This window comes from Chanodichthys erythropterus, chromosome 22, assembly GCF_024489055.1.
Source record: "Chanodichthys erythropterus isolate Z2021 chromosome 22, ASM2448905v1, whole genome shotgun sequence".
NCBI classification, from domain to species: domain Eukaryota; kingdom Metazoa; phylum Chordata; class Actinopteri; order Cypriniformes; family Xenocyprididae; genus Chanodichthys; species Chanodichthys erythropterus.
In genome coordinates, this window is record NC_090242.1 from 31,717,164 (window position 1) to 31,729,739 (window position 12,576).

The following is a 12,576-nucleotide window of genomic DNA, read 5'->3' on the forward strand; positions in this document are numbered from 1 at the left end:
TAGAGCAGGTAGAGGAGTTCATGGCCAAAGAAGACAAACACTTTCAAATGAAATCAGAGCAACCTTAGTAGATCATGTCATCAACCATGGGTTGACAATGCGTGAGGCTGGACAGAGAGTGCAGCCAAACTTGAGCCGTTTTACTGTCGCCTCTGTCATCCGGACCTTTAGACTGGAGAACAGGTATGTAACCAAAATTTCATGTAGTACACATGTAGTATACCCCATGTCATAGTGTATCAGTTGGGTGACACCTGTTTACTTAGTGTATGACATCAGCCATTCATGAACTGTACAAGTTTCCTGTACAATGTACTCTACTGTGGGGGAAAATATTTAGGCTGCATTGTCCAAGCCCTATATATATTTTTATTTTATTTTTTCTAAAGGACTGAGAGACACCATGGTGGAGGAAGGGGCCAAATGTTCACCGGGGTACAGGAAGCTGCCATTGTAAACTTGGTTTTGGAAAATAATGAAATCAGATTACGAGAAATTCAAAGCCACATCATCCAAGACAACACCTTATTCAACAACATTCAACGAGTTAGTCTGTCCACATTGGCTCGCATTCTCAAGCGAAACCAAATCAGAATGAAACAACTTTATAAGGTGCCGTTTGAGAGAAACTCTCAAAGAAACAAAGAGTTCAGACGAGCATATGTGGATGTAAGTACTATATTGACTGCAGTACACTACACACAACATTGTTTCCCAGTGTACTGGATAACACCATATTGAGTGATTTTTGTTCTTTGTTTTCAGGGAGTACTGGAAATGGATGCTCATGCAATCCCACATGAGTTCATCTTTATAGATGAGGCTGGGTTCAACCTAGCAAAGACCAGAAGAAGAGGGAGAAACCTCATTGGCCACAGAGCCATTATAGATGTTCCTGGCCAACGTGGTGGGAACATCACAATGTGCGCTGCCATCTCCAATATGCATGGTGTCCTCCACCGTCATGCCAAACTTGGACCATACAACACAGCCCATATTCTCACATTTCTGGACAGACTTCACAACATTCTCATACCACCAGAGCGTATGAATGATGCAGACCATCAAAGAAACCGGTACGTTGTAGTATGGGACAACGTGAGCTTTCATCGTGCAGCCCCAGTCCAAAACTGGTTTGCTGACCACCCAACATTTCTCGTGCAATACCTCCCACCATACTCACCATTTCTGAACCCCATAGAAGAATTCTTTTCGGCATGGCGGTGGAAGGTATACGACCGGCAGCCCTTTGTGCGCATGCCTCTTGTGCAGGCCATGGAAGAGGCATGTGATGAGATTGATGTGGGTGCAATTCAGGGATGGATAAGGCACTCAAGGCGCTTCTTCCCTCGATGTCTGGCAAGGGAAGATATTGCCTGTGATGTTGACGAGGCGTTGTGGCCAGACCCGGCTGTGCGGCAAGATGCTGCCTAATTATTATTCTTGCCTTTTTTTTGTTTGTTTTTTTTACTGTAATATATTTTTTTTCAGAAATTTTCTTTTTCAGTTTACTTTTTTTGTAAGAATATTTTTGTTCAGTCCCATGTAAATATATCTGCTGTGCTTATGTTGTACTGACTTGTTTACTGTAGTGAAGGAAAAAAAATAAAAATGTTGCAACAGCATGTGTGTATCTGCAAATATTTCTGTGCATGTGAACAATCTGATACATATTTTAGTATTATGGCAAAGCATACTAAAGATGGGGGTGCTTTTCATTATGCCCAACAGTGTGTAGGTGGTTAGGCAAAAATCTGGTAATATGAATGAAGTGTGTGCCATTTCATGCAAAAGTTTGATTTTGATAATGCTCTGTGTAGTTTCGGTTGCAGTGCTTCATTTTGCAGGATATATGAGGTATTTTGCAGTTTGGGTGTGTGGTTTTGTGAATTGTGTTAAGTGTTTTGATAAAACCAGACTAGTTTGAAAAATTGTGTGTTAGCAATTGGAAAAAACTGTAACTAGTTTTTTCTCGAAATATAACAACTTTAATCTTGAGATGGTTTTATTTTTTTATTATTGCTTGGCCCTAATCCTCTTCCGTAAAGACATAATTACCTTTTATTTTCTATTCGTGGCAGAAATAAGCTTTCATAGGTGAAAAAAACAGAGATGCATAGTCCAGCACACATTCTTCCTCCTCTCATCCTCTTGTCCTGATCCAACTTCTCCTCTCCTCCTCCATCTATTCTTCTCCCTTACCCACACGTTTTTTTGTTTTTTTTTTGCTCCTCTGTGTTGCTATTCATACACACTGAACAAATCCGATTCAAAGAGTCCTATTTTACTGTGTGTAAATGTAATGAAAAGAACTTCAACACCTGACTATACTTCCAACTGAGACTGCAATCTGCTATTTCTCAATATTTCAGTGATCTGCTAATTAAAAATGCTTATCAATTCTTTCAGTATTTGTTTTATATATTTTTTTCAATATTGTTGAGCTGCTGTTGTTGCAAAAGTAGAGGTTTTATCCTATATTTAAAGATTGGAACATTAGGTCTTCATTTCTGACTTGCTGTGTTTAAGCATTTGCAAATAAGATGAGACAGATCCATGATTTTGGTATAGAGTAAGCTTAAATGAAAAGAAAATGTAAGCATTTTAGAAACGTGTTAATTGACTGCATTTTGTGTGAAAATGACATGAATTGTGTTCATGGTATGGCCACAACCATGCTAAAATGTGTTTAGAGTTTTGAAAATGTGACTACAGATTGGACAAAAGTATGTTAGCAATTGAAAAAAAACTGTAATGGATTATAGTAATGTACTGTAAATTAATGTTTAGAAAAGTTCCTCAAGGAGGAGGAGGAGGGAGGAGAAGGGAGTGGAGGAAGAAGATGAGATGAAAGAAGACAAGGAGAATCAGAAGAAATTTGTGAAGATTACTACTAAAATCTGTTTTGTACCTTTAACATATACTGACAACCACCATAATAATGCAGGTGGCAAAAGAGAAAGCCACATGAAGAATCAGAGTACATCACAAGTAGCTTTTCCATGAGCTGAAGTATATACTAATATATAAAAGGTGCACAGTCATTCACACAAATGCAAAACACCATTATGGTAACCCATAACACTTATATAATGCAATAAACATTCATTAAACAACAGAAGATGTAACATAAAACTCTAATGTACATGACTGATAACAAAAACTGTTAAGAAACATGATTATTTAAACAAAATACTTTCAAATGTGGAGTGTCACACAGGGAATTATGGGAACATCAGTTTACAGATTTTGACTGTAAATTATACATTGATTTTGTCTTTTTTACTTCTAAAAATTTTAAAATTTACAGTATTTTACTGTGAAAATTACATATAATGTCTAATTAGAGCTTTTACAGTTTTTCCCTGGATATACTACGGGAACTTGCCGTTAACCTATTTACTTTTTTTTTTCTGTAGTGTTTTTATAAAATTTTATCGTTAAAATCACATTCATTTTTTTTACAGCATGCTGTACTCTGTTACAACACATGCATGAAACTGCCTTACATACAGATAAAGTTTCTGTCTGCTTCCATTTTGTAAAAAGGATGTTACAGTTACAGTAATCAGTACTTCTGTTTTTGTAGGACACAAAGACGATGGAATGGAAGAAGCCTGACTAGACATTTTGAAGTGTGTCAGAGGTGGATCAGGCATGCAAGAGCCCTCTTCTGGCCTTCAGTTGCTCTTACATATTTATCACCTTCCCCTCTTCACCTGTAGAGGGAGCACAAACATTAAATAACACTTTAATTTGATGGTCCACTTTAGCCATTCTAGCTTTCCAACTACATCACCTTATTCTACTAACCCTAACAGTCTTCTAATACTCTAATGAGAGTTAGTTGACATGTAGTTGCAAAGTTACTTATATCTAATAGAATATCTAAAGTGGAAAACATAAATCACAGTTGTTGTTTTTTACTATGACACTCTCTACTGTTTAGAATTCATTTGTTATCATGTTTCATGTTTACATACAGTACAAAAATATTCTTCTCCTTTAGTACAGATGGTAATGACATTGAAAGACTAACATCAGTGTAGGTGTTCAGCTAATTGTTTTGTATGGTATTTCATTTTTTAGATTTAGAATATATTTCAATATGGTATTACTGTGGAAATGTAGCAAATTGTTGTCGTATTCATTTTTGAGCTATTGAGTCTGTCAGTTTTGCCTTTTTGTCGCCATCTCTGTTTGAAACCTGCAATTGCAGTTATCTGCGGAATTATCATCTTTATTTGGTCAATTTCTGTACAGTTAATTTATCATACCATACAATCCGCAATCAAAATGATACGCTTATTTGAGCTGCTGTGAGAAAAAGCTATAAATGATCCGCCATCTTCACATGTGATTTAGCCTGCTAGCTGGGACTCGTTCTTTTTGTAAACAGACGTAATGTAATGACGCTCAGACGAACGGCTGCATGCTTTAATTTCCAGCAGAAACTCACCAGTACCACTGAGATTAACAACATTATTACAATCTTACAAATTTGTGAATCAGGCTATAAGGTAAGGACATAGTTTTGAACTCTGGCTGGTTATGTTCTTGCTCAAAAATTGATTTTGGATAACTTTATCCAAAAACAGTTAAAGACTGCAGCTTTAAGTTTACAGGGTTTTTTAATTGCTTACACACAGTTTTTATATTTCTCTAAACACACAACATGTAAAATGTCACACATCTCTTGCAAAAGAGATTTTTAAAAATGTTGTTTTTGCATAGTAACTACATCAACCATCAACTGATGATTTGCCATATACCCCAAACTACACGCATGGATGTGAAAAATGTAAAACACTACTATAGTATATATAGTATAGCATGGTATAGTATAGTGTATAGTATATTGTGTCTTTTTCTTGTTCACTGTGCAGTGAAGTGTACAGGAGGTTGTCACACGTACATTTATATGCATAAATACACTTTATCAGTATAATGTGTATGCACAATTATTGAATTTTACAATTATTGAACTGAACTGAATCAATTTCTGGGGTGTTCTGACTTGTTGCTAGGTATTGTTATACTCTTCTGGTTAATAGACATTTCTGATTTAATTTCAGATGTTTTAATAATATACATAATTTACATGTGTGTCTTTGTCTGTAGTGAGAACTCATTATAATGCTACGGCGTTCACGAGAAATGTTCTTTTGTTATTTTGCCTTTTTTGAAAACTACATCTTCAACTATGAAGGTAAGTTTACGTTAGTTTAACCGCTACTTGAGATGTCTAACAGGCTACCTAACTGGCTAAATCATGTGATGAAAGTTTAAAAATGTACAATACGTACAAAACACCAACAGGTTAAGCTGCTTTTTTATTTTGATGTCCTACTGTGTTGTGATATAATACTGTTTTGTACAATAGTATCTGAGTGTAAGATAATAAGGTGATTGTCAGGGTCCATGAGGAAAATGAAGAGCCACACTCTCTGCAGGTTACCTGTTCAGGATGTATAGCCAGCTCCAGTTCAAGGTGACAAAACTATTTGTTTTCGTTGTTGCCATGGTTGTAGCTTGTTATACAGCGGTTGCAGTTTATTTAAAAAGTTTACATTAAAAAAAAAAAAGCTTGTTGGACTGCCGTTGCAGCCAGTTTATGGTAATGTTGTAATCCTCCTAACTTGTAGATAGTGATGGACAGAACGTGATTTTATTTATTTAGATTTCGTTTAAAACACCTTGCCGTTATAAAAATTTACCATTTACTTCTGAGAAAACCAAAAACTTCTGGCAGAAGTGGTGTTAAAGGTGATACAGAGGATCTTTTCGTCGACTGAGAAACCAAAGACTGTTAGTGAGTTTTTTAATTGAGTGCCTGCGTAAGAACATCCCCCTTCCTTCACAGCTCATTTCGAGGGAACGCCTCGCAAAACTCGTAAACACTCGTATTGGAACACGAGTTAGTGTTAGTGGATTCATTATGTCGGACTCACCGCAGGTAACTCATAATCTGCAGTTGTTACTCCTGTCTCCTGACAAAAACATTGCATGCGGCGCCTGTGGAGTGTGGAAAGTTACTGGAGCGCGCAGCCGCGCACGTCTCTCACAAGGAACGTCACGGCAGTGATTGACAAGCCAAAGGGCCAATCGTTTACGCGTTGAACGGCTCACTCATTCACTCATTCGCTAACGTTATTCCCTATATAGTGTATGACATTTGAGTGCACTATATCTGCATGGAGTGAACAAAATGAAGTGAGTGAATTCGGACACTGATAGGCCTGTACACTGTGTGTCAGACAGCTGCTGTCACAGAAACGGCTTGACGAGATAAAACTGTTTTATCATGATACTTACATTATGAAATAATGTTAATAACAATTATAATGACTTTATTTTGTAATCATACATGCCTCCGTGCCAGCTTTGTAGTTTAATCGATTGTTGGTTTGTCATGCTTTATGTGTTCATTAAATACTATAAAATACTGCAAAAAAACAACAACAACACATTAACAAGTACATTATTTCATGCATTTATTCTTTTTAATAAAGTTTTTTTTTGTTTTTTTAGCGCCCTCAGGCGACCATTATGATTTGAATACGCTACAGATGATTAACGATTTTTTTTAAAATCATCCACTAAATTATGTCTTAAAGTTTAAAGAGTTTAACAACAGTGCCACAACTTATATAAAAACACATTAAATTGATTTAATACCTACATTTTAATAATAAAAAATAATGGCCTATATTTTTACCTTATTCATTTAATTTTTAAAATTCATCTATATAATAATGTCTCCCTATATTTGAGTTGGTTTTATTCAAGTAATGATTAATTTAAAAAAAAAAAGATAAAAATAGAAATGAAATGAAATTAATGTTAAAGGGGACCTATTATGCCCCATTTTGCAAGATGTACGTCTCTTGTGTCCCCAGAGTGTGTATGTGAAGTTTTAGCTCAAAATACCTCACAGATCATTTTTTATAGCATGTTAAAATTGCCACTTTTAGGGGGTGAGCAAAAACGAGCCGTTTCAGTGCGGTCCCTTTAAATGCAAATGAGCTGCTGCGCTCTGCCTAAGAGGGCGGAGCTTCAAGAGCTCATTCTCTAGTGTCAGTGTATTTTTTTTACAGTCTATGGTCAGGAGTCAGGACGCACTATAATGTCAGAAACTGCGAATATATGCTGCATGGAGATAGAACAGGTCTTTCCCGGCTTTAGTTAAATTACGGTTATAACTTATATTGCCTTCTTGTTTTTATCCACTATATTAGTACAAGCCTGTTGTACCATTCGAATGATGGCCAAAACTATACAGATGAGTTTTATTACGTTTATTGTACTTCACACAAAAGAGTTAAGTACAATAAAGGGGTGGTGCTTAACAAACTGGTAAACTTTATATCCGTAAATCAACTCCGATGAACTGAAAAAAAGCCCTCACCTTCATTACTGTCGTATCCAGTATCACTCTGGATCACAAACAGTTTTTCTTGTATATCCTCCTTGAGTAACACATTTTTAGCACAGTTTCTGTTTTGTATTGTCCCTTTGTATTGATATTCGTTCACTAAGCAGTCTGGTGTGAAATGATTCGCGCAGACATAAACGAATTTCGACAGAACTGAGGAAGCATTTTCCTGGAAAACTAAGTTAATCCACCTCGTTTAGTGAGTAAATGAAGAGAGCTATGTGGATTAATCCATCCAGCTACAGAACACCTAAAACGCTTGGGAGACATTCAGTGCAGCAATGGCGGACTCGCTGAACGCGCTCAGGGCGGTTCTATGTTCAAACGTCAGTGTCTGTCAACATTTGTGGGCGGGGCCTGTGGCTTTTGTGACGTCACACTGCCAGAGATCTGGAAACGCTTGTTCTGAGACACTGCCTATGATTTATGGGGATTAAAAAAAAAAGGAGTGGGTAGATTTTTATCACTATAGGGTAGTTGTGTACACACACTGCCAACACATATTTATGTCCAAACACCAGGCAAAAAAAAAAAGTGAATTTTGCATAATAGGTCCCCTTTAAAGCAGAAATAAGAAAGCTGTAAAGTTATCTCTCAACATTGTGTCGGCCCAGATCTGGCACTTGTGGCATGACGTATTTTTGTAGGCCAACCCGAAAGTTAGTGGCGCACAGATTCCCTCGATCGAAAACCTATTAATTTTTCCCAGACTTTTGGAAAATCGCAAAAAATAAGCTCTGTGTTTAACAAAGGGTTATGACACTTACACGTTTGGTCTATCAAGATAATCTTTACAAGTTAACACAACATTTATACATTTTGAAGTCTAAATAAAGTCGTCAGATATAAAAGGCTAACAGTAGGCTATAAACGGACTACAGCACACCATGGTCGCGGATCAACATCACCACCACCAAGCTTCCTCAAACTTTATTTAAAAAACAACTTGATTTAAAAACATGCTCGCTGATTATGATTTGCGCTGTGTATGAATACTTATCCACTTTTTCATTAAAAAATGCTGTCCAAATGTCCTTTTTGTCATGATGACGTCTAAAGTCCCCGCTAAAGGAAGTAGTTCCTTTTAGCAACTTGTTAGCAACCGCCGTTTTTAAGACACAATAAAGGTTTAATAATCACAAGCGGGTTATAATTCGTGTTTTATGTCATAGATCAAAACGTGAAAATATTTAGAGGCTTTGTTAACCACAGACCTTATTTCAGGCGATTTAGCAAAAACCCATTCAAAAAACCCTATGGACTCTGTACACATGAAATCTTGCTCGCTCCTGTTATCAAAAATAAAGGCTTAAAGAAAAGCCATAACAGTTATTAATAGAGCTCAAACTATCAAATTGCTCATTTTTGTCAGATATAATAATCAACACTCAAACAGGAAAATCCTGATATTGAGAATGCAATTATTGTTTCACAAACTCATGAAAACTAAACAGATTATTTATTTATTTATATGAATCAATAAAGAAATAATTATGATATTTTTCTTCTGATAGATCATTTGATTTTTCTTTTTTGTTATTACAGTCCTGAATATCTTATAAAATAAACAAGATGATATATATATTCAGTACAGTGTGTCTGATTGTAGGATGAAGAGCTTCTGGATTCAGTGCAGCAGGAAGTAGGAGAGCAGAGAACAGCAGAGGAACAGGAAGCTCTGGGAGACACTCTGAGCACCGTTACACAGGTTCCCACTACAACATGAGATGCTCCCAAAACCAGCAACTGATGTTGTGGCATCACAAACTGATTTAGATGCACAGCCTTTTACAGAAACTGACTGGCCTCCAGAAGTCGCTGATAAAAAGAAAGAAAACAGAGGTTGATTCAGTCTAAGCTGGACATTGGTATATGTGATCTGTGTCAAATGATTAAACCTAAGAGAGTTTAAAAGATCATGACTTTAATCTTCTTCTACCTTCTCCAGATTCTCACCTGTTGCATTAATGCAGAGGTCTTCAGTCTCTAAACAGCTCAAAATGGTTGTGCAGTTCTGTCCAACACAGGTGTAACATTTCTTTCCATTGGGGGCGGTAGAGGGATCTACAGGAGGAAAACAGGTATTATTTGAATTTAATTTCTGTATAAAATATAATATCTAATGAAACACTTCTTTAGCGGCTCTATTCAATGAGTTCATGACAGACATGTCGCACCCTGTGTTTTGCTTGATTGAATGTATTTTGGAAGTAAAATGAGTGTTGACTTTAAAGAAGATATTCGTTGCACATGATCACAATACCTGGAGCATCTTCAAGGTTACATTCGTCTGAGTTACAGCAGGAAATAGTTGCCTTTAAAGTGCCTATGTTCAGGGACCCACTTTGACAGGCAGGAGCACAATCCTTAACCTTCACTTTAGATCTAATGTCACCTAAAAACATGAATGACACAGGAAAGGACAGTTACACCAGTTAAATTATAAATATGTCAGAATGTTGCATATTTCTCATTTCAAACCATTTTTTAAATACAAAATCATAACAATCTGAGAGAAAACGGATTAAATATCAGAAATTTATAGAATATTCTGTGATTGAAATTGTAAATTCCACCAGAAAAACGAGTAGCTGTTCTGTTGCAGCACCAGTAAATAATAGCAGCATCTCCAATCAGTCAAACAGTTCATTTCAGTGATATTGGACTTACCAACTTGTACCACAGATGTTATACTCGAGCACTGAGAAGATTCACTGGGACATGTTTTTAACCTCTGATCTGCACAAGAACCCGTCAGACTCGTGCACTCATAACATCTGCGAGAGTGTCCTTTAGTAATAAAACAGAGACAAGTGAGAGAGAACATCTAATGATCTGTATTAGTACACTGTAAAATGTAATTAGTTGAGTTTACTTAGAAAGCTTAATTAAACTGTTGGGTTTACATAAAAAACTTAAGGAAACCGATTGCCTTAAATTTAGCAAGTAAGTTAACTCATCATTTTGAATTGATAAAACTAGCTACCACACAGTACAGAGTACCTAGAAATCTTGAGGATTGGTAATTCAAAAGTGTGGTATTTTTTAATAATCAATGAAACTATAGCAAGAGACGGAACACTGTTGAAATCATATTTTTAATATGTTAGTCAAAAAACATTTTGGACTATATAGACACACAGAGACATCAAGAATCAGTGTATAAATCTCAACAACGGTGACATGCTTCATGCTGCAATGCATGCTGGGAGCCATGGATGAGTTTTATACTATGATGGCTCCCAGCATGCATTGCATGTCAACGTTGTTGAGATTTATACGCTGATTATTGATGTCTCTGTGTGTCTAAAAGTAGCCCAAAATGTTTTTTGACAAATATAATATTAAAAATATATGATCTCAGCCGTGCTCAGTCTCTTGATCTAGTTTCAGCAATAAAATATTTAATTGTTTATAGTAACAAAGCACACTTTTGATCAAGTATAAACTTTGGAATGAAATCTGTGGATTTTTGATGATGACATTATAAGTACAGATCCAACAGATCAATCCTAGTATTTCTCTTGGCTTTTTTCATCATAACAGCTGTGTCTTGAACACTGAGTTACGACAGCCAGAGAAACACTAATGTTAAAAGTCAAGGTCAAGAGCCCAACTAAAGCAAACACTTTCCACCATGATGGTGACATCAAACTTTATTATTTTCAACAGTATCTCCAGTTTAATAAATACAAATAAATGTATGGTCCATTGTTGCAACTTTGAGTAAAAAATGTTTGAGAAATTTAAGGCAGTTTCTACATAATGTGAACAAGATTTTTAACATGACTGAACTAAGTACTCAATTTGTAAAATTGAATTACCAATCCTCAAGATTTCTAAGTACTCTGTACTGTGTGGTAGCTAAACCCAACAGTTTAATTAAGCTTTCTAAGTAAACTCAACTAATTACATTTTACAGTGAATCCTCAAGATTTCTAGGTACTCTGTACTGTGTGGAAGCTAGTTTTATCAATTCAAAATGATGAGTTAACTTACTTGCTAAATTTAAGGCAATCGGTTTCCTTAAGTTTTTTTTATGTAAACCCAACAGTTTAATTAAGCTTTCTAAGTAAACTCAACTAATTACATTTTACAGTGTATTTAAAATCATCACAAACATTATTTGTCTTTGTACCTGCAGTGAAAAGAATGAAGAGAAGAAAAACTGAGATTTGCAGATCCATCTTTGATCAGGAGGTGAATGAAATTATGCACCTGTTTCAGTGCCCATTTTATATCTTATCTAAAGGGGAGGATCTTCATGAGAAAATGAAAGATTAAAAGAAATATGCATGTCTTGAAACAGAAACTTCAGCTTACATAATTTACTTTAGTCTTTAATTTACTAGTCAATTAAAGATCAAGGGAGATTTAATAAGGAATTGTAATAAATGAATAGGTCTAACCAACATTCTTAAAGTGATAGCTCTCACAAAAATGAAAATCATCTTTTATTTACCCTCATGTCATTCAAAACCAGTATGTCTGGAACACAGAAGTGTTCAACAGAAGAAAGTAAATATCTGCTTGTGTTCTGTGCTTTTCACTACTCTCAAAGCGTATGATTGCTGGAAAAATATATATATATTTTGTGTGAAAATAAATCATAAAAGTGGTTAATTTTGTTTAAAAATTTTATAAATGTATGAGGTGGTGAGGGGAGCCTTTTACCCCACACATGGGGTATCCCTGTTAATAACACCAGATTTAAAATCATTTTGATAGAATGAGTTTCAACAGAATGAGTTTGAAAATCACACTTCATTGGTTCAGACTCATGCCATCGAGAATTTGCTATTAATAATCACAAAGTTGGAATGCTGCGTTTTACCAAGATACCAAACTTGTGCTGATAGGAAGAGCGAGTCTTCCAGAAGTGAGCTGAGAAAAATGCCATTTTTCATGGACAAAGGAAAGGTACTCAGAAAACATAAAGACACTTTTCGATGTTTAATTGCTATTTGGAGCATTAGGATCACTGGAAGAGGGCTTAATGAACTCTTTTTTGTGAAAACCTCAAATTCGAGCAAAATTGACATTTTTCACTTGTTTTCCCATGTAGCTCGAAATTAGCTCTTATACAGTCTGACACAAAGCATGCTGGGAATTAGAAATCTGCTGCAACTAAACTCAATCAT

At 35.7% G+C, this 12,576-nt stretch overlaps 1 long non-coding RNA gene across 1 annotated transcript; it reads right to left on the minus strand.

Annotated features, from left to right (window-relative positions):
- Positions 1-9,391: 9,391 nt before the first annotated feature.
- On the minus strand, positions 9,392-11,617 carry LOC137012097 (uncharacterized). The gene is made up of 4 exons (XR_010893539.1): positions 11,574-11,617; positions 10,106-10,225; positions 9,699-9,830; positions 9,392-9,499 (listed from the first exon to the last, which is right to left on the minus strand). It is a non-coding gene; the product is annotated as an uncharacterized lncRNA (long non-coding RNA).
- Positions 11,618-12,576: the final 959 nt, after the last annotated feature.